Below are 22,500 nucleotides of genomic sequence, written 5' to 3'. Positions count from 1 at the left end.
GCTATGAATTTTGTCTGTTTTTCTATTGTATTTACAACTGGTTTTATGGTGTGAACTTGATTTTATTTTTAGTTAGTAATTGGTTTCCTGTGATTTCTATTCATTATTTATTGGATTCATTTGAATTTTTATTGTACAATATCAGCATCTATAGAAGCAGAGAAAGAGAGAGGGAGACCTAAGAGGGACATTACTTCCTTTCCCCAATATTAGTATTACTTACTTCTTTCTCACATATTGCTACATGGCACTAGCAAAACTCAATTAGTAAAAGGAGCTTTTGGTTCATGACTGCAGAAAAACAGCCTCTCTCCTTAGGCTCCCATAAAACAAAGTAGAGGTATTTTTAAGTATATAATTAGTAAACTTGAAGACATGCTTATAGAATCTGTCCAAAATGAGGATAACAACTTTTAAAAAATCAAAGGAAAGAAAGGGAATAAGGAGCCTCAGCGACTCATGAGATGACATCCATGAACCTTACATATGTGTAAGTGGAGCCCCTGAAAAAGGGTGTGGGGCTCAGAAAAACTACTGCAGGAATATGGTCCAAATCATTCCAAATTAGATGAGAAGTATAAATACACAGATTCAGAAAGCTCATCAAAATCATGTTCAAGAATCATGAAGAAAACTGCATCAGGATATGTAACAATCAAATTGCTCTAAAAATTGATTTAAGAAACCTTAAAGGCAGAGTAAAAATACACATTATATATAAATGGGAACAAAGATAAGGAAGACAGCAGAATTCTTCAAAGCAATGAAGGTAATAAGAAAGTAGAGTAAAGTATTGAAAGAAAAAAATCTGTCAATCCAGAATTCTATACTCTGAAAATATCTTTCAACACAAAGGCAAATTGAAAACTTTTAGGACATGGAACATGAAAAGAATTCATCTCCAGCAGATTGTCACTATAAGGAATGTTAAGAGAAATCTCCATTCAGAAGAAAATGATACGAGGTAGAAATATGGATCGAAACAAATGAATGAAGAGCAATCAACTTTTATTGGAACACACACACACACACACACACACACACACACACAGTATACACGTAAAAGCAGCGAAGAGAATGAAAAAGTGCCCACCATAGATGTCACTTCAACCTATTACCTACTGAAGTCATGTGAATAAAAAGTTATAATAAGGGAAGAGAGGGAGAAATGCTGACCTGGGCGTGTGCAGAGAGGGGGCTGTGGTCATAGGCAACCCTGTGGATCTGGCAGAACACAAGGAGCTCAAGAGTGTAAAACCATTCGAACTTTAGGGCTAGGAAAGGTATGTTGAACTGGAAAAAAAAATCATTTACAGAACGTTCTGAGTATGAAACAGGAAATTCTCTACCACTTCAAGTCACAGAAAAGCCACCCATCATCACATAGGAAAAGTGGGGTAGGACTTTCTGAGAGGTCCAGCATGTTGGTAAAGACCCAGAACCCTACCTTTACTCTGAAATACTTATCATTTGACTTATTTTCCCCCCGTGGCCTCATGGTGGCAACACAGCTCCAGAAACAGCATTCGTAGTTCAGGCAGAAAGGAAGAATGAGGAGAAAGGTGGCTGGTGTCTTTTAATCATGGAGAAAAGCTTCTACAGAAACCTCTTCCCACATCGCACAGCGAGCGTGTACATGTGGCGCCTCTAGCTGCAGTCTCCTAGAACCCACACAAGAGGAAGGCAAAAGAACGGGGAGTAGACAATGACTTCATGTGACTTTTGTGCATAGTAGCCTCAATATAAAGCAATAACGCTGAAACAAAGCAGCCAAAAAATATAAGACCAGAGAACAAACTGATAACTCAAAAGGAATAGAAGGTTCATGTTTAAAAAAATCACTTTACAATATCTTAATTGGCATTCTACAACCTTGCAATAAATTGTACAGATGTATTGGACAATTTTAGTAAAATTTTAGGTTGTAAAATAATGTTATAACAATAAAACAGGTAATAAGACTTTTTAATGTCGATAACATTATGCTTTTCTGAAAGAAATAATCTATAAGACCATGTAAAGAATAAAATTATAAATAGTATTCAGTCTTTAGCTCCAGATCTCTGCTACTTAGGAAGAAGTAAAGTTAAAACAGTCTCTCTCTCTCTCTCTCTCTCTCTCTCTCTCTCTCTCTCTCTCTCTCTCTCACACACACACACACACACACACACACACACACACAATCATTCAATGCCACAAAATTGCAAGTACGGCATGATGAATAAGGAAGAATTCCTGCTACTATAAATTTCTCTTTCATCCCTCACATGAAACAGTTGGCAATAGCTGGTCAACTGATGGAAGTCCATTATTAAAAAATTATTAACAAATCAAAAGGAACCAGCACAAATCAAGTAAATGATAGTATATGATTTAAAAAGATAAAGAAACAATGCAATCGAATAGATGGGGAAGAACACCTCACAAGAAATATAAAAGTAAAGCAATTAAAAGTCAACATAAAAATACACTATTTTAATATTGAAGAATGTATTTAAATATTAGATGTAAGAACACAGTCAAGGTGTGATGGGTGAATAGATCAGATAAAATGTTAGCTGGCAGAACTCTGAAAAGAAATTAAAGAGAAAATAAAATCATCATTGAAATGGCAAGTTTTCTAGAGATAGTAAAAAAATAGAATGGGTGAATAGGTGTTGCAATAAAACATAGTAAGGCATAAAAGGAAACAAATATAGAATCTAAAGGAAATTGTGAAAAACAATATAGAAAAAATAATAAATATAGAGGGCATATAAAGTTAGTGAGGGAATAATTGCAAATAATCTTAATTTGTAATTGATGTATAGTTAAATAATTGTAACACAATTAATGTGAATAGCATTAATATCAAGAATTGTAATGCTCTGTATAAGATTTCTTTTTTCACCCCAACATATAGGGCATATCTTGTTTTTCACGCTATGAAATGCTTAGTTGATATGCTTTTTAATCCACCAGTTCATAAATGCGCATCACCCCCTCTGTGTACACAGGTGTGTGGCCAGCGGCTAACACCAAGAATGCCAGCCTGCTGTCCCTTTGATGGATTGCCTGACACATCTTCCCAGTGGGCCTTCTTCACACCTAGTGGTCAGTGTGTACTGGCACAGCTGACCCATGCATCTCAACTCCCTTCATGACAGGTCCCCATTGCAGAGTGAAGAAGGCCTGTGGCAAGAATCCATCCTTCTGACAGCAAGGCCCCTGCACTGTCCATTCTCCATCGGGACACCAGCCCGACTTCCTCCCTTCCCAGCAGTCCCGGGCTGCGTTACTCTCTCATGGAACAAGACGCATTCTTTTAGAGACTGCTTCCATCAGGGACAAAGTGGAACATTAGAAATTATTTCCAGAGACTGGACTTGAGGGAATCCCTATTAAGTATCATTGCTATTTATTTGTCTTTGGAAACGAGCTTATCAAACTGACAACTAATTTTGTGTGTAAAACGTGTTGGCGATGCCACACTGGCCATACGTAATGTTTTCTGTTGATAATGATTTTTCATGTCCTGCGAAGAAAACCAATAGAGACATAAGGACATTGTACTCCATTTCTTCACTAATGGTTAAAAACCCAGAACCCTGAGTTAGTCAGTGGCTCCATGCAGCGCAGTTCAGAGACGGGGTTATCTTGCCACTCGGGCAGCTGAGATGCAGCGATGGAGCAGGCACTGGGCACAGCTCCTGCCTACTTCCCGCTGATCCTTTTCCTATAACCTCATGAGGAAGGCCCTTCATTCACACACTCCGAGAGTCAGAGACGGAGCTCTCATCCTGGAGACACACAGGCCCGCCTCCCGGAGGGATGAATCTCTGGCTTGCCTTTCCAGGCCTCCAAACTCATTCCCTCAAGTGTTGCAGCAGGCAACGTGGAGCTAAGGAGGCGAAGGACTACCTTTTATCAGACAGCGATTCTCAGGCAATTAAATGTCGTCTAACAATAAACGTGATAAGCAGGGTGAACACATGGACTGTGTCTCGTTGCTGAAGTGGATGTGGCCTTGAATAGAGACACGTACACGGGACAGGCCAAGGGCTGGGATTTTACAAAGTGGGTTGCAGACCGTTGCTATCGGAATACACCATTTTCAATGTTCTCATAATTTTAATCACAAGACTGACATGTTCTGCAATTTTGTAATACAATGAAGTGGCACGGTTCAAAAACTACCCTTTGCATGAATGTATAGAACAGCTAAAGAATGATTTGTTTCGGCAGGGGTCTCCGACATGGAGCCACGGGTGCTACACTGAGCCACAAAGCAGATGCCAGCCGCTGGCTACTCATGTTCACATGGAGACGCCCGTTTCATTCTACAGTTCTATAATAAAATATTTCTCATGGAAATGCCATTGCGTGTATGGTGTCATATCATTTATCCAGAAAGGTAAGCATGTTTAGATCATGAAAATGGACTGTGTTTTCGTTGCTGAGGGATTTAAGGCAGTGCTCGCCCCCATTGGTGAGCAAGGTTGCCATCACGTACACTTTAAGGACTCACTTGTATAAACTTGACCGCTTCTCGTAAGAATAGAGGTTTTATTTTACTAATATCCTCTCCCCAGTTTGAAGGGCGCGCCACCCTGAAAGGGGCAGAGGCCGCGCAGGGGCTGGTGGATGGTCTTCCCGCAGCACACGTGCTGTCTGTCAACAAGACCCGTGGACCCCGACGGTCTTCCCTGAATAATCACTGTTATTGTGCACAGCTCCAGACAGTAGAAGTTCTCACTATCGTCATCGCCGTGATGTGACTGGGGGTGATATACGTGTCTGTGAATCACGGCGTGTTTCAGGAGAATAATGTTCACGGCATTCCTCCTGGCCGTACAGGGAAGCGTGGTGGCTCTTTCTGTTTATGAATTATTATAAAGTAAGAGTTTAAAACGTATGTGGGCCATGCAGCTTCTAAATCACATTATAAGTGTTTCTCCTATCAATAGCACTGCTCGTCAGATTAAATGTCACCCACTGCGTGTGCTCAGAACATATGTTGATTGACTAAATGCACACGATGCAAAACATCCACACTGCAGACACCATGAGTAATGAAAAGTGCACGTTATCTGAGCCAGACTACTCAGGGCCTTATCCTTTAAACATAATGCTTCGTTCAGGTAACAGCTTATCCATAAGTTTATCTTTTAATCTTTTATTGATAAACCCTCAGTCTTCCAATGGATTCATCCATAACCATAGACAAGTTTTTGAAAAATAAAGTAGTAAAACAAAATCATACAAGAATAAAACTAGAGTGATCTTCCATATAAAACATTAAGTGCCCTACAGCAAGAATCATTCTTCCATGCCAGCAGTGCCAGCATTGCACGGGCTCTGGTAATTAGATAGTTTCCTATGTTCTGCTTGGTTTGCTTTTTTTTTTATTTAAATACACAGATTCTTTAAAAAGTTCATTAATTTTAAGTGTAATTTAAAAGATAATATATAATATTTTCCCTTCCAAACCTCTCTCTCTCTCTCTCTCTCTCTCTCTCTCTCTCTCACACACACACACACACACACACACACACTTTGCTCTTTCTAGACACAAAGAGTAGCACCTTTATCACACATTCATTGTCTGTTTGGTGTCTTTAGTCTTCTAGGATGTGCACTTAGCTTACTCATCCAAGTTCCTGTGTTTGTACTCAGCATGGTTACTTACCACTGGGTCAGACTTTTGATCTAGGTGCAGTAACATTTAGTAAACTAATACAAAATATTTCTCTATTGCCTCCTTAATTATATCTCTCCTCTAATCAAGATAATAATAAATGAAGAATGTGTCCAGAGTCAAATGTATCATACCCTGCCCTCTCAGACTTTTAATATATTTTTACTTTTTTACAAAAAGTAGACAAACCAGAATAATTAACCCCTCTCCTTTGTAAAAATACCTCCCGGTCTTATTTTAAATTATGTAACTGATTTAGAGTAGTCTCAGTTCTATTAAGGTGAGACGTTTATTCCACTAGAGTAAAGAAAATGATAAATACATATATTTTACAATTAAAAAGAGTATTTGTCCCTTACTAATATAGTGCATATGGTGCATACACATGTGTGTACTACAAATAAGGTGTTTTTTTTGTACATTTGCTTTTTAATGTTAGTTCTGTGCAAAAATTTGAATATTAGCTCCTTCTCTCTATCTATTACAATGATAACAAAAATTAAACCAATAAAACGTGGGAGACGTGTGATTTACCAGTAGAATTATACTTCCCTCTGGTCCATTACTCAATTCCAGACTCTACAGAAGCCCTGCCTACACAATGCGGGAGAGTCACATGCCTCCAGGAAATCAGCGCCTGCCCACGTAGACAACTTCCTCTAAAACCCAGCATGGGTGAAAGCGTGCCTTTCCACAGCGGTGATAAGCATCTTCTCTCCGTTACGGAATGTGAGTAGAGTCCAGTTATCCTCTGAGGTGAGGCCGTGCCCCTCGTTTTTATCAGTTACTGTGAGTTGGTGGGATGCTCTGCCTGGGGCGACGTGGCTGTTCTAGCCTTGCATGAGTGGCTCCTGAGTTCCTCACACATGCCTGCCGCTGGGACCCAGCTGACCGATGGATTCAATTGTACTGAACTTTGGCTGTCCATGTAAGGCATTAATTTAAACTGGATTTGTGGGTGTCACTGCTTAGTGAGCCGCCATCCTGTTTGTTTTGGGTGTGTGTGAGAGGATGGCTCTGTCACCTCAGAAGAGAGTGTCAGTGCTGCTTTTCAATATTAGCTGCAGTTATCACTACCTTCCTCGTGGCGGTGTCTCAGTCACATGGTCTGACTGGTTTCCCAGCCCTGCATCTCCACTCAGCTTCTCTCAGTCAAACTGGGGCAAAAACCAGAGTCGGTGACACCCTCCCCCGCCCTCCAGGGCATCCTGTCCCTGAAGAGTCATTAGGAAACAGCGAAAAACCATGGGGAAATATTTCAAAACGCGCATATAGTAAACATATTACATATAAAACAAAGTAAATGGCGAATTAAGCAAGTGAAATGAAGAATAGAAGAACAAAAGAGTCAGGAAAATCTTGTTAAAAGTTATACTATGGTAACAATTATTAGAACTGTATTGTCAAGTACATCAAAAGATATTTTATGCCTAAATTCAAGGGATACTGTGATACAGAGTCAAGTTTTTTCTTTTGTTCACAAACTAAGGTTAACTCCATGTGTTACAATCCTATTATCCAACGTTCAGTGGGTTGCTCCATTTTACTGAGAAATTTCCATTAAAAATGATACTACAAGCGTATTTTAAGCTCTTAGTTTCCCTAAGTCTTTCAGCAGTCTAATGAAGCCTGATCAAGAGGATTAAATTACACCATCACGTTGTAGCGACGCAAACGGAGCTTCCAAAGCATCTCGGGGATTCTGACTCTGCCATCTGAGTGGCTGAGAGTGCTCAGTGATTGCCCAGTATCAGGCAGTTTACTAAACTGAGACGACCAGAGTCCGTCACTCTGTGCCCTGTCCTGGCTGATTCTGTTACCTCTTCAGGACATGCTATCCAAGCTAGAGCCAGACCGTCTCACACAAGGCTGTACGCTACTAGCTACATGCCTCTGATCTGACAATGGGGATGACAAGCCACCTGCCCAAAAGCCTGACCACGACCCCCAATGAAGAAGGGGGGAAAACAGAGAGCATCATGGTAGCTGCAGTGACTTCTGACACTCACTAGCAGACCTTAGAGCGAACCTCACAGGCTGAGGTCCCAGCCCACTCCCACCCTGCCCTTGCCTCAGGCACCAGCTACCAACCCAGGGGTCCCCAGGCCATCTGTCCTTCTGACCAGACACAACGATTCACTAGAAAGGCTCACAGAACCCAGGAACATGCTCCAGTTAGGATTACAATTGTATCACAGCAAGAAGCATACACACCAGGGCCAGCAAAAAGAAGACACACACGCGCAAAAAGGTGCAGGAGAGCCCCAACTGCAAGCTGCCACATCCTCTCGTTGGAGTCAGGACATGCCACCCTCCCAGGAAGCTAACCCAAGCTTCAGTTTCATTTCATAAGCAGGGTTGATTGACTCATGGGCCATATGGTTACATCTCAATCCCCAGCCCCCATTCCCGCCCTGGAGGTCAGGCTGATATCACCTGGCTCAGAGTCCCAAACTTCTAATCACGTGGTTGGTCTTTCCGCAGGGCCAGCCCCCATCCTGAGTCATCCTGATTGCACAATTTATCTAGGGACCCACCCACGAGTCACATCATTAACATAAACTCAGATGTAATATGAGGGTCCCACCAGGACTAACAGAGATAAGAGGCTCCTATCACTCAAGTAAGCACAAGGATTTAGCTTCCCTCCCAGGAAGCAGGGACAAAAGTCAGTGGAATTCTGTTACTGAGCAAATCCAGGCCTGTTCTCACTGAGGCAATGAATGAGTGCGTCTGGCCACACGCGCGTCTTATTTTAAAACATAAAGAGATGCACTTTGTTTCTATGGTCATGACAAATTATTTTATAACGATAGTTATATATAGTATTTAACAGAAACATAAGGTAAGTTACAGTAAAACTGTTTTTCCACCATATATATATATATATGTTTTCAAAATGTCCAACACAGTGTAATTACTTTCAAAAAACTAAACAACGTCAACAGTTTAAAAACTTTTCCTAGGGTCACTGACTCCAAATTAGAGGTTTCTGCTTTTTTGTTTTGTTTTCCTTTCAATTATCTTATCTCTCAAAGGTTGTGTTCCAAATTGTTGATAGGCTTGTAAGACTAGGTGAGTTTTATGCCTAACGTTCTTTATAAAACTACTAAAAGGTAAAAAAGATAAAACACATATACAAAAATAGAAAAAAAGTAGAAACCTTTATTTGGAGAAAAAGAGATGTACCTTTAGGAGGGGATGGGAAAAAATGCTTTCATAAAAAAGCAATCTTAAGCAAACGGCAATCTAAAAATCAAGGGCATGCTCCCTAAATCATTCTAGTTCATTTTCATCTGTTTTAAAAAGGAAAAGCCTCACTAAAAATAAAATGCCTTTGTGATGTGGAAATGTTCAATTATGACTGGGGCATTGAAATAGCACAGACACTTGTAAATGATTTTCCGAATTTTTATCTTAAATTATATTTCAAATTGCATAAGTAATGGCTATAGAAAATTATTTCAGAAATGAGTATTTACTGTCTGTGGAGTATTACAGGTTATTACGAAATATGACCCTCCATATTGGTCAGGATTTCCACAGAAACAGGGCAGTCTGCCCCTTCCAGGAGAACCTGTCCTTCAAACTGGTGAAAGACTATCAGGGAAATAAAACATCCATCCCTACGAGAAGCAGTCAAGTTTATACAGGTACAAACACGTCCTTACAGAGTATGCGATGAGGAACCGCTCCTGAGTAGGATGCGGGGGGAGAGGACAGCATCACTGGGGAAAGATGAAGACTGGGCAGTCCAGGTGAGTGACCAGCACTGTCCGGTGTTCAGAACGCACCTGGCCTGCTGGGAAAAGGTAAATGCCGCTTTGGAGGAACTGCACACGAAGTGAATCATTCGAGATTGCTAAGAGATCGGCTACCTCATAAATGGACTTGTTCAAGTTTCGTAAGCCCCTAAATAGCACTTTTTAGTAGTGCAATTAATTTTTTTCTTCATTAACTTTATGCTCAGAGACTTGGAAATTGTGGAGCAGTTTCAGAAAACAAGCCTGCTTACTAAGTGGGTTTTCCCAAGTTCTCACAAATCACAGTGACACCGAAAACATCAGTGTGGGTCTCATTATGAAGGAAAGTAAAGATAAAGTACGTTAGTTTAAGGTTACAATCAAGTATTGAAAAAGTAAAGTAAGGTGGTATAATAACTGATTTCATATCATCCTACTATTCTTAATAGATATTAATAGGTAATTCAAGTAATGAGATGTTAGGTACAGAGATTTTCTGAAAAACTCACCAGGATCACATGTGTAGCTGATCACGTGGGTGTATGACTCATTTCAGTAAGGGAGAACCCTCACCATGGCTTAACTTTTTTAGAAAAAAAAAATGATTGTAAGGCAGTGATTGAGACTGTATTTAATTATGTGTTTTCAACAGAAACTCACGGAGCATCTCTGTGCCTTTGTCTGCTTGGAGTATTCTGGGCACACAGAATAAGAGAAAGCTTGCCTCCTCATGGAGTTAGTGTCTGGAAACAGGCACTAAGCAAACCAACAAGCCAACAGATGAACAGAAACCTGACGGTGGGAAGAGCCGCGCTGCCAAAAGAGCACAGCCAATGTCATAAATGGCGTTAGGCTAATAATATGCACGCTGCTGTGGGAGACATTTGGAAACATACATTTATCCTCAAGTTTCATTGACTCTGAGGCATTACAACTTGTCTATTTCGCAATTATTGGACACTCAAAATAATTTAGAATTCTAATGTGAATACTCACCCATGCCATAATACCAAAATAGTACTCATAATACCTACTTAAAGCTCCTGGAAGGCTCCAGGAACACTATTCTAAAAGTTGATGATGCAACAGAAAAAAATGATGACAGAAAACAGCAAAGATACACTTGGACTGAACAGGACTTTTTAATTCATAAGCAGAGCTTTTGTTAGAGAAGCAGAAGGCAGAACTAAGGGACTAGAGGTCCAACTGGAGGAAGAAAATGTCTAAACAGTGTAAGTGATCTTGTTAGGAGGCAAACGCATGAGAACAGATCTGCTAAGAATCCTATCAATTGGACATGCCCCAAATTGAAGGAGAAAAGGACTTATTTCTCAGGTGTGCTCATTAAGAAATGGAGAAATATTCTGGGGTGAGAGTGATAAAAGAAAAACCAAGTCACCTTCTAGTATAGATATTTTATAGTAGAATTTTATTAACATTATATTGTTTTTTAAAAGTCTATATGATCATAATTAACTTCCTCATTTATCCTCATTTTATACAGGGCAATTCACCAATCTTCGAATGTTGACTTTTTTAATTGAAGTGGTTAATGGGATAGCAGTATGTGAAATATGCTTTGACCCTATTTATTAGATTGTATTCTACCTTGACAATAGACACAATCTAATAAACAGCATAAAGGAATTAAAACTGAGTATACACAAAACTTTACCTAAAGGTCTCACTCAGGAAACTGCAAGGATCTTCCCGCAATTTCTATTACAGCAGTGTGCCCTCCACAGGCACGGGCATCATTAGGAAACGTGCTCGCTCATTTTCATGAAAGCTCTGTGACTCTGCCCTCTGCACACATGGCTTTCAATGCCTCTGAGATTCACCTTAAAGACTAGGGGATTGAATCGGACTGCCTTTAGGGTGTGTTTAGATTTACAGAGTGGTCCGAACATGGACTCTGGAGCCAAAATGCCTAGAGTTCAATCCCAAATGCTCGTCGTATCCTTAGGTTTTAAAAGATTGGACTTGTAGCTTTACAAATACTGGTGTGTTTGTAAAGCAACTGAACTTTGCTCTAATTGGGGTATAGTGCCACATAGCTTTTGGGTGGATCAGCTGCTATGTCTAATCAATCACCATGCTTATTCTCTGCATCTAAATGCAGGATGTGGGCAAGGATATTATAGCAAGCTTTTACTCATCGGATGTTATTGCTGATTATTAGTTGCTGTCCAGATTCCTTTAGAATCTTTAAAAGAGCCCAAAACTGCTCATAAAACTGATATACCAAATGTTTTATTTATGAAATGTAAGAATACATTTCATTAGAAACAAAAGACAAATATACACCACAAGGGCGGTCAGCATTACCTAATCATTTTTGATACTTTTTAAAAGAGAGCAAATGATCATTGGTCTTATCTAAACCAAACTCATAAAACTCATCTATATGTAGTAGGTCAAATAAGTAGCAAATCAGAAATGTAACATATATAGCTATCTTTTAACCTATAAGGGTTTCATAACAGCATCAAAAAGAAAGCAAATATGCAAATTATGCAGGGTTATTTGCATGCATCACATGGCAGGAAATCTCTAGGTCTTTATCCCTAGTCCTATTTCAGCATCATGATCACAGACAGGGTGGTGCTAAGTAAGGCAGTGTGAGCTTTTAGAAACACATTCATGAGCTGCTAATCAATTATTTACAGCCCCAAAGAAAACAAAGAGCCTTGTTTAAATGCACACAATATTTACAGAAGCTCAAGCTATCACTGCTGCTAAAAGTAAAGCGGAAGCGTGTGTCTGTGTTACAAAACCAAAGTGAGACTTGCCTTTCTAAATTGGGAGAACCTTGACTTTTCTGGAAACTTGTCTTTAAAAGAAAACTAAAATTACTATTTAGAAGTTAACTCAGATAACAACGGTATTTCATTCAGAAAACGACTAACACTAATTTACACTTAGTTTTGCAGGCTCCTCATCCAGATGTGTTTAGGCTTTGTCTTAATGTGCTGTGCCAACAATGTAAGCCAAGTAGTTGCATTTTTTTATGCGTGATGGTATTTTCTGAATCTAACCTAAATTAACAAGCTGAGTTCTTAAAAAGTAATATGTAAATTGACTTCAAAATTATTTATGTAAAATAAAGTTACACAAAGAATATTTTTAATATTGTACTCTAAAAGAGGAAAATTGGGAAATAGCTTATTTATCAAGCTTGAAGTATCATTTCTACACATAATATTGGAGGTTGTGTGAGTGGGTTCTCAAGTCATACCCGTTGTTTCAAATTATGATTCTGTCATTTCTTTTCAATTTATTTTGGACAATTTATTTAAACTTTCCCAGTTTTGGTTTCACCTTTTACACATGGGAAAAATAACAGAATCCACTTTGCAGAGGCATTTGTGGATGTGAGTGATGTTCTAGATAAAGCACCCCACACAGTAAACCGCATCATACAGGAAGCAATACACAAATGGTCATAATGCAACCAGTGTGCCATCTTTCCGTAAAACTTATTATAAAAATAGTTAAATGTATACAAAAGACTTACTTAAAATGCATAACAGCTTAGAATGGGGAATATTAATAAATATGACTACATATTTTTAAATGCATGACAAATATCAACATAAGCAAAATAAGAAACCAAATGAAATAATGTGTATCAGAGACAAAAGTTTAGTAATTCTAGTATAAAAGAGGCATCTAAAAATAGAAAGGGTATTAACCCTAAAGAAAATGGACTAGAAGTATGAACAGAACAAATGGCTTTTTAACCACATGAAAAGATGCTAAACCTCTCTCATAATGAGAGAAATAAAAGTTAAAATTAAGATAATATTTCTCACCCATCATATTGTCAAAAACTTTAACAAAAAAGCTCTTATTTGGCAAAGCTATGGGGAATTCTCACATCATGGGAATAATAATTCACACAGTCTCTATAATGGAGAATGAGACAATAACTAAAGCATTGCGACCTACTTACCCTTTGGCCCAATCACCCCATTCCGGGAGTCCATCCCAAAGGTCCACGAACAGAAACACGGAAACGCGGTTTGTATGAGACACCCGGTGACAGCGACAGCCTGAAAGCAAAGTAAGTGGCGATCAGTGGGGCCATCATTGGGGCCCTCAGGGGGGCCATCGGGGGGGCTGGCAGGATGACAAGGGTTCATCAGGAACACAGCACGCTGGGAGCCGTAACAAACCAAAGGGGAGCTCAGACATTACTGGGGGCCTCTCGGGCATGGTCTTCAACATATATATGCTCTTCACTGAACAAAGCAAAGGGAGTAAAGCGTTTACTCACTCATTGCTATACTAAAGGAGAGGGTAGCACAAATGTGTACATGTATATATGGATGCTCGTATATGCACACACATGCATACTTCACATCATATGATATATTCTGATTTGTTTGATCAATACGCCAACATTTAAAAAGAAAGGTTATAATGCTTAACATCTCCATAAAAGCATGAGTGTAGCAGCATCGCCCCTGCCCTGGGCTCTTTGTTGCTGTGAGATTCTCTCCCCAGGCATATTCTGGTGGTAGAGGTTGCTATTCATAATTTTATGTTAATTTTTTTTTTTAGCTGAGCCATCCTGCCACCTGTTGGCAGCTCAGCAGCTGCTCAGCTCGGGCCGGGACTCGAACCGCTGTTGCTCAGAGCTCACACTCTTGAGCGAGCTCTTAACCAACTGAGCCACTTGGCCGGCCCTTTAAGTTAATTTTTATCAGGCACCTCGTGTGAAAGGTTTTGTCGGACATAGATGGGACATAGCTGGTTGGGTTCTGTGGCTATTTTAGAAAAGAGGTTATATTATAGTTCCCGGTGCATCTATGACAACATTACAGAACCTACAACCTTGAGCCTCCTACAGTCTACTGCTCACAGGACAGTTTCCATTTGCTCCCAAGAAAACAATTATTCTCCAAAAATATAACCCATGGTGTTTCTGCTTTTATATTCCAGCTAAATCTAAGGTTGTTATGAGTGGTTGTTTTCTCGAAGAGGGACCAAGAAAGGCCCCGACCAGACCCACCGGACAGTCCACGAGCCACTGAAAGTCACCTCGTTCACCAGGGGTTCATTATCTGATTTTGACGCAGTGTGGACAGTATCTACTGGTGACAAACCAGAGTCAAATCAAAATCCCCTTTACCTTCTTAAAATCTTTTTGGATGGCACCAGTACTTTTTCTGACTTAAAGAACAAAGTGATTTACTCAGGATTCTAGTTTCAAATCCTAACAATATTCCTGCTAGTGAACACTTTGTCAGATGTTACTTCTAATGTAACATCTTTTGCCTACAAACTATAGACCAAAATATTCTAAACAAACCAAATTCAGCAGCATATTAAAAGAATTATCTACCATTACCAAGTAGGATTTATCCCAGAAATGCACGGGTGTTTCAACATAAGAAAACCAGCCAATGTATATACCAAATTTATAAAATGAAGAAAAATAATTACCACAGGCCATCTCAATTGATGCAGAAAAACTCCAAATCCAACACCCTTTAATGAAAAAGCCACTCAGAAAGCTATGGCTGCAGAGGTCTTCCTCAACACATTAAAGGGCATTTATAAAAACCCCAAAGCCAACCGCATTCTCAAAACTTTCCCCAAGATGAGGAATATGACAGGATGGCCACTTGAGCCATTTCTAGTCAGCATTTTACTGGCATTTCTGGCCAGAGAAATTAGGCAGAAAAAAAAATCATAAAATCGGATCACTACTTCATTATTGTTATACATTCTTGTGAGTGGGACAAGTCTGTTCTATTTAGTTTTAATTAAATCGCTCCTGTTTAGATCTTGGAAGATTTTAAATGGAATAACCCATATTTAAATGTGCTCACATGTATACTCAATAACAGTTATTCTTATAAATGTATGGACAAAATAAGTCGATAATTAGTTCTCCAAAAATCAATTTCTTTTTTTTTTTTTTTTTAGCTGAGCCATCCTGCTACCTGTTGGCAGCTCAGCGGCTGCTCAGCTCAGGCTGGACTCGAACCGCTGTTGCTCAGAGCTCAAACTCTTGAGCGAGCTCTTAACCAACTGAGCCACTCGGCCAGCCCTTAAAAATCAATTTCTTAATGTAGAAATATTTAGGTTAAATGATATTTGACTGGAAAGCCATGACTCATGTGTTTAGGATTAAAACTATTTTATTCTATTTTTGACTCAGGAATAAAGACATATACATGGGAAATTCTCTTGAATAGTAGATTCAAAAGTGGTAGAGAAAATAACCAATTGAAATACTTGAAATTTGCACCTTTGGTAATGTAATAGTTTTCCACACAACTGACTGTTCCATGAATCAAACTGTCGTTTTCAAAGCTATCTTATTTATAAGTAGATTTTCATTAATAAAGATTGAGCTTTAAATATACCTTAATAGTGTATTAGTCTGATCAGGCTGCCATAACAAAATGTCACTGACTTGGTGGCTTCAACAGAGAATTATTTCTCACAGTCCTGGAGACTTTAAGTCCAAGATCAAGGTGCTGACAAGGTAGCTTTCATGCGGAGGCCTCTTGTCGTGGCAGGTAGTGGCCCCTTTCTCGCTGTGTGCTCTCATGGCCCCTTCTCTCTGTGTCCAGGGGAGCAGGGGGCTCTCTAGTGTCCCTTCTTACAAGGACACCCACCCTATCAAGTCAGAGCCTAATGACCTCATTTTCCTTAATTACATCCTTGAAGGGCCTATCTCCAAATACACTCACTCACATTACAGGGAAAGGCTTAAACGTAGGAATCTGGGGAAGACACAATTCAGTCCACAGCAAATAGATGTGTTTTCCTTTGTAAAAGCCCTTTCACGGCTACATGTCGGGCACAGCATAATCACATATATTATCAAATAACTCCAGGGCTCAAAGAGAGACAATGTACATTTTGTTTCAGATTTACACAATTTGGAATTATATTAAGTCTCCATATAAAATCAGTACTTTAAAATATTACTATAAGAATATATTATTATTTAAAAATTATTTTAAGCCCATAAAAATAAAGATGAGACAAAACTGCTGATGGAGAAGATGACTCCCCATCAGCAGACCGTGAGCGGCTCCCTCTCACGCTCTGCGATAAAGCACGCTGTGGAGCAGTGACTGCAGTGGAAGTTATCAGTACATCTGAATGCAAACTACCCAGCCATGAAGCACGAGGCTTCCACCTGCTGTAAAAGTAAATTAGGAGGCAACGCTTTGCTGGGAAAGCCATTGGAGCCCCTCAGTTCATGACTATTCATGGTGACACTAACAGATGTCTCTGCTCACACTGTGGGCTGCTGTGTGATACTGTTTTATTCAGCATGGCTTTATAGATAAAGAGAATGTAAGTGACTTGTTTTAGGTTATAATAAAACGAATCCTGATGTAGAGGTCCTGTGGGAAATTATACAGTAACGTTACCTACATAACTAATTTTCTTCTTATGAAACCGTGATTCCCACTGCACTTTTAGAGCTATCAAAAGTATTGTTTAACATCACCATTTCCATGTTAATACCTCCGTAAATCACGAAAATGTAATACTTTGTGCAGAAAGTGAGCCATTTCCTTTGGGAACACAAGTTTTCACTTCTAAATTAGAAGTTGCATGAAGACAACACAGAGCATGTCATATGTTGCTTATTGATACTAAAAATACTTTTTTTCTGGAAAGAGTCACTTTCTCCAAGTTCAGGGACGCTGTTAGTGACTGGCTGCCACACTGGAAGATAAATCGTTCCTTTCAGACACCTCTAGGGAAAGCACCGCAGCATGGGCCACTTCCCACAGACCCACAAGCATGTGGGAGGAATTGCTGCATTTCACTCCTTGCAGTGATGTTCCCTGGAATGATGGCAATTTAAGATAAATGGGAGGTGTGGATGGTTTTGTGGCCTGGTTATCCAAATTGTGTATTTTGCATCCCTGACACAGGATGGCATATGGCCTACGTGGGCCTGTGGACTGGTTCTGAGAAGCTACACAACCAGGCCTGCTACCATTATACAGATATTTAAGGCCACACAGAGGCTCCCCAAGGGGCATTTACATGAAGGTTTCACACAGGGTAAGGGAAAACGGGAGAAAAAAGGTGCAGATGTTCTCAGAGAGGACGGAACGCTCCCAAGTCGTCGCTCAGGTGTACAGAACTTGCTGGAACCTCACAGTGACACATCTGGCAGGTGAGGACCACACATCTCACATGCACTTGTCCCCGTGTGCCTGCTGTGAGGAGCCTGAGCTGTCTTGCTTACACCTTTCCTCCTCAGCACGCTCTCTAACCATCTGGGAAACGGTCTTACACAGTTTCCTGCAGCCGTGATGTTTTCCAGGCCACTTGCCACCCTTTCCCTCCCCGCTGAGATAACATCCCTCCGGAGACCAGTATGTGACAATAAGTCATTTCCCTCAGTGAAGGACACTTCTGTTTTCTCTTTTTCTCCAGGCCTCCCGACCCTTTGCCAGCTTCGCTCAAGCCTCTCTAAGCGCGTCTTGGCCCTGTTTGTTTGTCCAACAACCTTTTTGTTGCCGATGAATGCTTCTTGTCTGAGTGCCATCTGGGTGGACATTGTGGACCTCACAACTCTGGGTCCCATGGATGATATCATACGGGGAGCAGGGTCACCCCCAAACGACCTCAGTGTGAGTGCCAGGAGCTTCCCACAGCTGCCCTTGGGCACAGGGGACTGTCAGCGTAGGTATATGGTCCCGTGGTCACTTCTGAGCTGACGAGGGCTGCAGGTTGTCATAGAGTCTATACTTTGACTGCTGCCCCCCCATCCACAGAAACATGATCTCTGAGCACGAGGGGGCATGAAGCTATGACGAGTCCAGCACAGAGCCGATGTCTGTGTCCACATTATCTCGTCCGTCCTTCAGTCATGCGTCTCAAAATAAGCTGGTTGAGAAGCACCTGTGTCTGAGGGAGCTGTTCCCAGAGGCCCTGGGTCACGCGGAGACACCCCCTCATCTCAGTAAAAGAAATCTTAGGGATGAAGGATAGTTACCGCATGGTGAGCAGCAATGCATGTTTCGAATGGAGGCTAAATCTGGGTGGGAGGAAGAAAATGGATGCTGACAAGCAAAGCCAAGGACCACGTGGCCATGCCACGTCACCTCAGGCCTCCTGAGAAGTACCTTTCCTGGATCCCTGGGCTCCTGGCAGGCAGCCAGTGCAGCTTTCAGTCAGGTGACACCCGCCTCCCTTTGTCCTTCTGGCTTTGGGGGACCTTGATGCTGCTAACATCCATGGCTTCCCTGCTTTCTCTGCAGCTTTCAGCTCTCCCAAGTCCCTCGTGAGAAAGGTGCATATGCAGGTTTATTGCACACGTGTGGGCTTTGTCTGCTAACTGGATCCTAACAGGGCTTGTTAGCTAACAAATCAATGTATCGTATAAAAATTAAAAAAAAACAAAAACAAAAAAATCTTTTGAAACAAGCAACAGGAAACTTCCTCATTTGAAAATACATCTGCTTCCCAAGGCACTTTCTCCACGTCTGTGATGAGTACCAAAACAGCTGCCTAAGCTGACTGAGGAACTGCTGCTCTTTCAAACAGCCTGTTCCACATTCACTTACAGAAACCTCACTGAAGCCAACAGACCCCCAAAACGTGGACGTTTAAATACTGTTCATCGGTATTTTTTTCTTTCTTTTGGGCAGTGGAGTATTTTTGGATTACTAATTATATCTTATTACTTTTCTTACATTTATTTTTATCAGAATCACAGTCCAGTAGCTTTTGTTTAATCAATTTACAGGAGATGTTTGTTATTTACTAATTTGCAAATTGCTCATTATAACATCAATCAGCATTATCAGATTTACTTTCTATCATATACTGTGACTGACTACACACACGCACACACACACATACACGCACACACACTCACATCCATGAGAACCATACATTTCTGAATGAAACAATAGCTGGGTGTGAGTTAATCTCATTTTCTCACAGGATGCTTAAAAAGTTAATTGTTAATCAATATCCTGGAATTAATAAGGTTTCCCACTTTAATGGCTCTGTTCTGATGCGGACACAATTTTTTATGGACCAGTCTTTGTTAACGCATATACCTACATTCCCAACTCAAGTTCAGTGTGTGGGGAAAAAACAAGTCTATTCTTGGGCCACATGTCTGCTGTGTCTCTTCCCAAAGAACTTGTGAAACGCTGTTGGCGGGTCAAGTCACAGCTCTCAATGAATCTGTGCAATCTGTTTTTACAGCCTCCTTCTTCCTGTGGTCTTGACCAGTCTCTATAGCCATAACCTCACCAGCACAGTCACTTGGATGGTTGTGATTGCAGGCATGAATTACTAGAGGGTTTGTTGGAAGCATAAGTAGATTCATTAGTAGAAAGGGCATCATTTCTCCTTGTCTACATTTGCTGCCACAATTTGCTAACAAATGTACCCTGCGAGGCTTGCTTTATGACCTACACCGGTGTCACAGCATTCATATTTCAGATTATTTTTTGTTTGTATCACAATTCCCAATTTCTGAATCAATGTATCTTTTTTATAACAACTGGGAACCAACACATTTGCATGTACTTGAGTTACTTTCCCCAAAAGAAATTTCTCAAGTAATGTATATGCAGTATTTCTAAGGGGAAATTATTAATTTCCAGGCAACCGTATGCATTGGTTTAAGTATAGTTTTGTTCCTGTCAAAGGAATAAACAAGGGTCCTGTATGAGCTGTTCTTAGCACGATTAGTCAATGATTTTTGACAACATGTAGAATAGATCAGAATGCACTAATTAAATCTGGGACCAAAACAGTCTCACATTTATCATTTAAAAAAGCCAACCTATGAAAAATAACAAGATAAATAAGCTTATTAAAACTGGTATTTACAATGAAAATATCATCGATCCCAAAACAGGCAGTTGTGGTCCCAGAATCACTACATACCTGGTTAATCACATCTTCTTCTTTATAAATTCATTTAATAATTGGAGAATTTATTGGAGTATAAAAAAATTGTTGGATGCAGGGATTATTTGACTAGCATTTGTTTTAGACTTACTGTTGAGCATCCTTGGTGTTTTTTGAAGCCTTTATAAAGATGTTAAGAAAATCTGTTTGTCTTGTTAACTTTTGAGTAATGTTTGAACCCCTTTTAAATGGTATAGTATAGGGCTGTAGCTTGGTTGCTCTGATAGAGACTTTAAAATCACCATGGCTTAAGTTCCAGCAGTTTCTCTCTGAACTCATGGTTCCTAGTAAGCAGCCCAGCCAAGCTTCGGCAGGTCCCCAGAGCTGGAGACCGCCCCCACTCCTATCACTCTGACCTGCCTTCTCTCGAGTGCTGCTCTTATAAGCCGAAAGATGATGCCATCCAGAAATACTACAATGAAGGATGAAAGTGACAGAGTTAACAGGGGACACCTGGCAACCTCTGCCATGGGATTCTCTGGCCCCACCACTACCGAGGTGCTACGACTCATGTTGCCACTACTGCCACCACCACAGAAACCGCACGCCCTCTATTAGTCACTGTAAACGTTCTCTAACCCAAATCTAAGACGAGGAAAGGTGAATGTTATAAAGACATTTCTATGGTTCAGCTGTGTCACAGGCATTAACAACCACCCCAAGACTCCCCCTCAGCTGAAAACAACTGTGAAAACCTATCAGATATTAGAGGCATCCCGGATTTGGAGATACTGCTGTGTGTACTACTCGCTTATGAAAATTTACCAATAGTGTAAACTAACTCCAGCCTGCAATGTCTGTGACCTGGTAGTTATTTTAGGCTGTATTCCGTGCAGTACTGCAACGATGGACCCAAATCTGTACTACTTAGGAGGTCATTTTGGCTGCTCCAAATATGGCACAGACATTACCATGTGGCTCAGATAAGAGAGGACTTTACTTGTCTCTGTGACATTTCATGGTCAAGCCCTCAGGGTTGATATGGAAGCTCCCCTATGTTATGTCCCCAGATCACTTTTATTCTGCTTTAGTGTCACTAGTGGCCTCTGTCCTCACTGCACCAGAGACTCATGAGCACCACATAACCTGCAATACAGCCCAGAAAGAAGAGGCTAACTGAGACCTAAGTGTCACCTTCTTCTCTGAAGTCACAATGCACAAGCTGCACAGAACCCCTCCACTCCTGTCACACTGTCCAGAAGTTTGGCTCCAAGACACATATACCCAGCATCTGGGGAACCGAACAAACGGCCGTCATCACTGCGCAGATCTGAGCCCATCGAAATATTATGTTACTATGGTAGAGGAAAGAATGAATTTAAGGGATGAAGGATAGAAGGCAACTAGTAGTTTTTAGAACAGTGAGGTTTTTTCAAAATCACCAAGTCGATAACATTTTTTTAAAGTATTACTACACATAGATACACAAAAACAAAACACTGTCCAGGAGAGCTTGAGGACCTGGGAGAGTCATCCCAGATTCAGAAACTCTAACCTGGAAGCACCCTGAAGAGGGTCTGCACCTCACCCCCCACACTGTCTCACAGTTTGCTGGGACACAAACACCAGGAATTAAATGCACTTGAGAGACCCCTAATTGGTATACTACACCATCAATATGCAATGACTTACATGAAAAGCAATGAATGACAAATGTGTAGTCACAAAGAAGGCCTGGGAAGGGACAGACTCGGTGACACTGGGCCACCTGAACATGGGGCTCTCTGTCACAGAGTTTTCCTAAGATGCACCATATCGACAGTCAGGCTGCTGCGAGAGGGCTGTTCTCTCAGATGATTACATTACACAGGCCACGTATAACACATGAGTGTACACAGCAATTACGGATTTGCGCCAGAGAGACGAGACGCCATTGTTTGGTTTTTACACTTAAACATACTGAATGAAGCATATCGTCTTGAACGTAAAAAGATATATTTTTCATGCTTTGAAATATACCACAGGTTAAGAATCCTAATAAGAATCTTTCAAAGGACATGTAACACTTAAAGAACAAGAAGCATATGATTTCGCTCACGTGTGGGACCGAACATGAAAAGCAACAAATGAAAACACAAAACAAAGATCACACTCACAGGTACAGACAACAGAATGGTGGTTCCCAGAGGAAAGGGGGCAGGGGAGGCGAAGGGG

The 22,500-nt window shown here is 40.6% G+C and overlaps 1 long non-coding RNA gene across 1 annotated transcript in view; it reads right to left on the bottom strand.

The window, feature by feature from the left end:
* LOC109374531 (uncharacterized) overlaps positions 1 to 22,500 on the bottom strand; it is an 84,271-nt gene that overhangs the window by 18,676 nt on the left and 43,095 nt on the right. The window contains exon 4 of the long non-coding RNA XR_002122405.1: positions 13,376 to 13,475. This is a non-coding gene — a long non-coding RNA (uncharacterized LOC109374531). The remainder of the gene's footprint in view (positions 1 to 13,375; positions 13,476 to 22,500) is intronic.

Source organism: Hipposideros armiger, unplaced genomic scaffold (assembly GCF_001890085.2).
Source record: "Hipposideros armiger isolate ML-2016 unplaced genomic scaffold, ASM189008v1 scaffold_1, whole genome shotgun sequence".
Classification (NCBI taxonomy): domain Eukaryota; kingdom Metazoa; phylum Chordata; class Mammalia; order Chiroptera; family Hipposideridae; genus Hipposideros; species Hipposideros armiger.
This window is presented reverse-complemented; position numbering and strand designations above follow the sequence as displayed.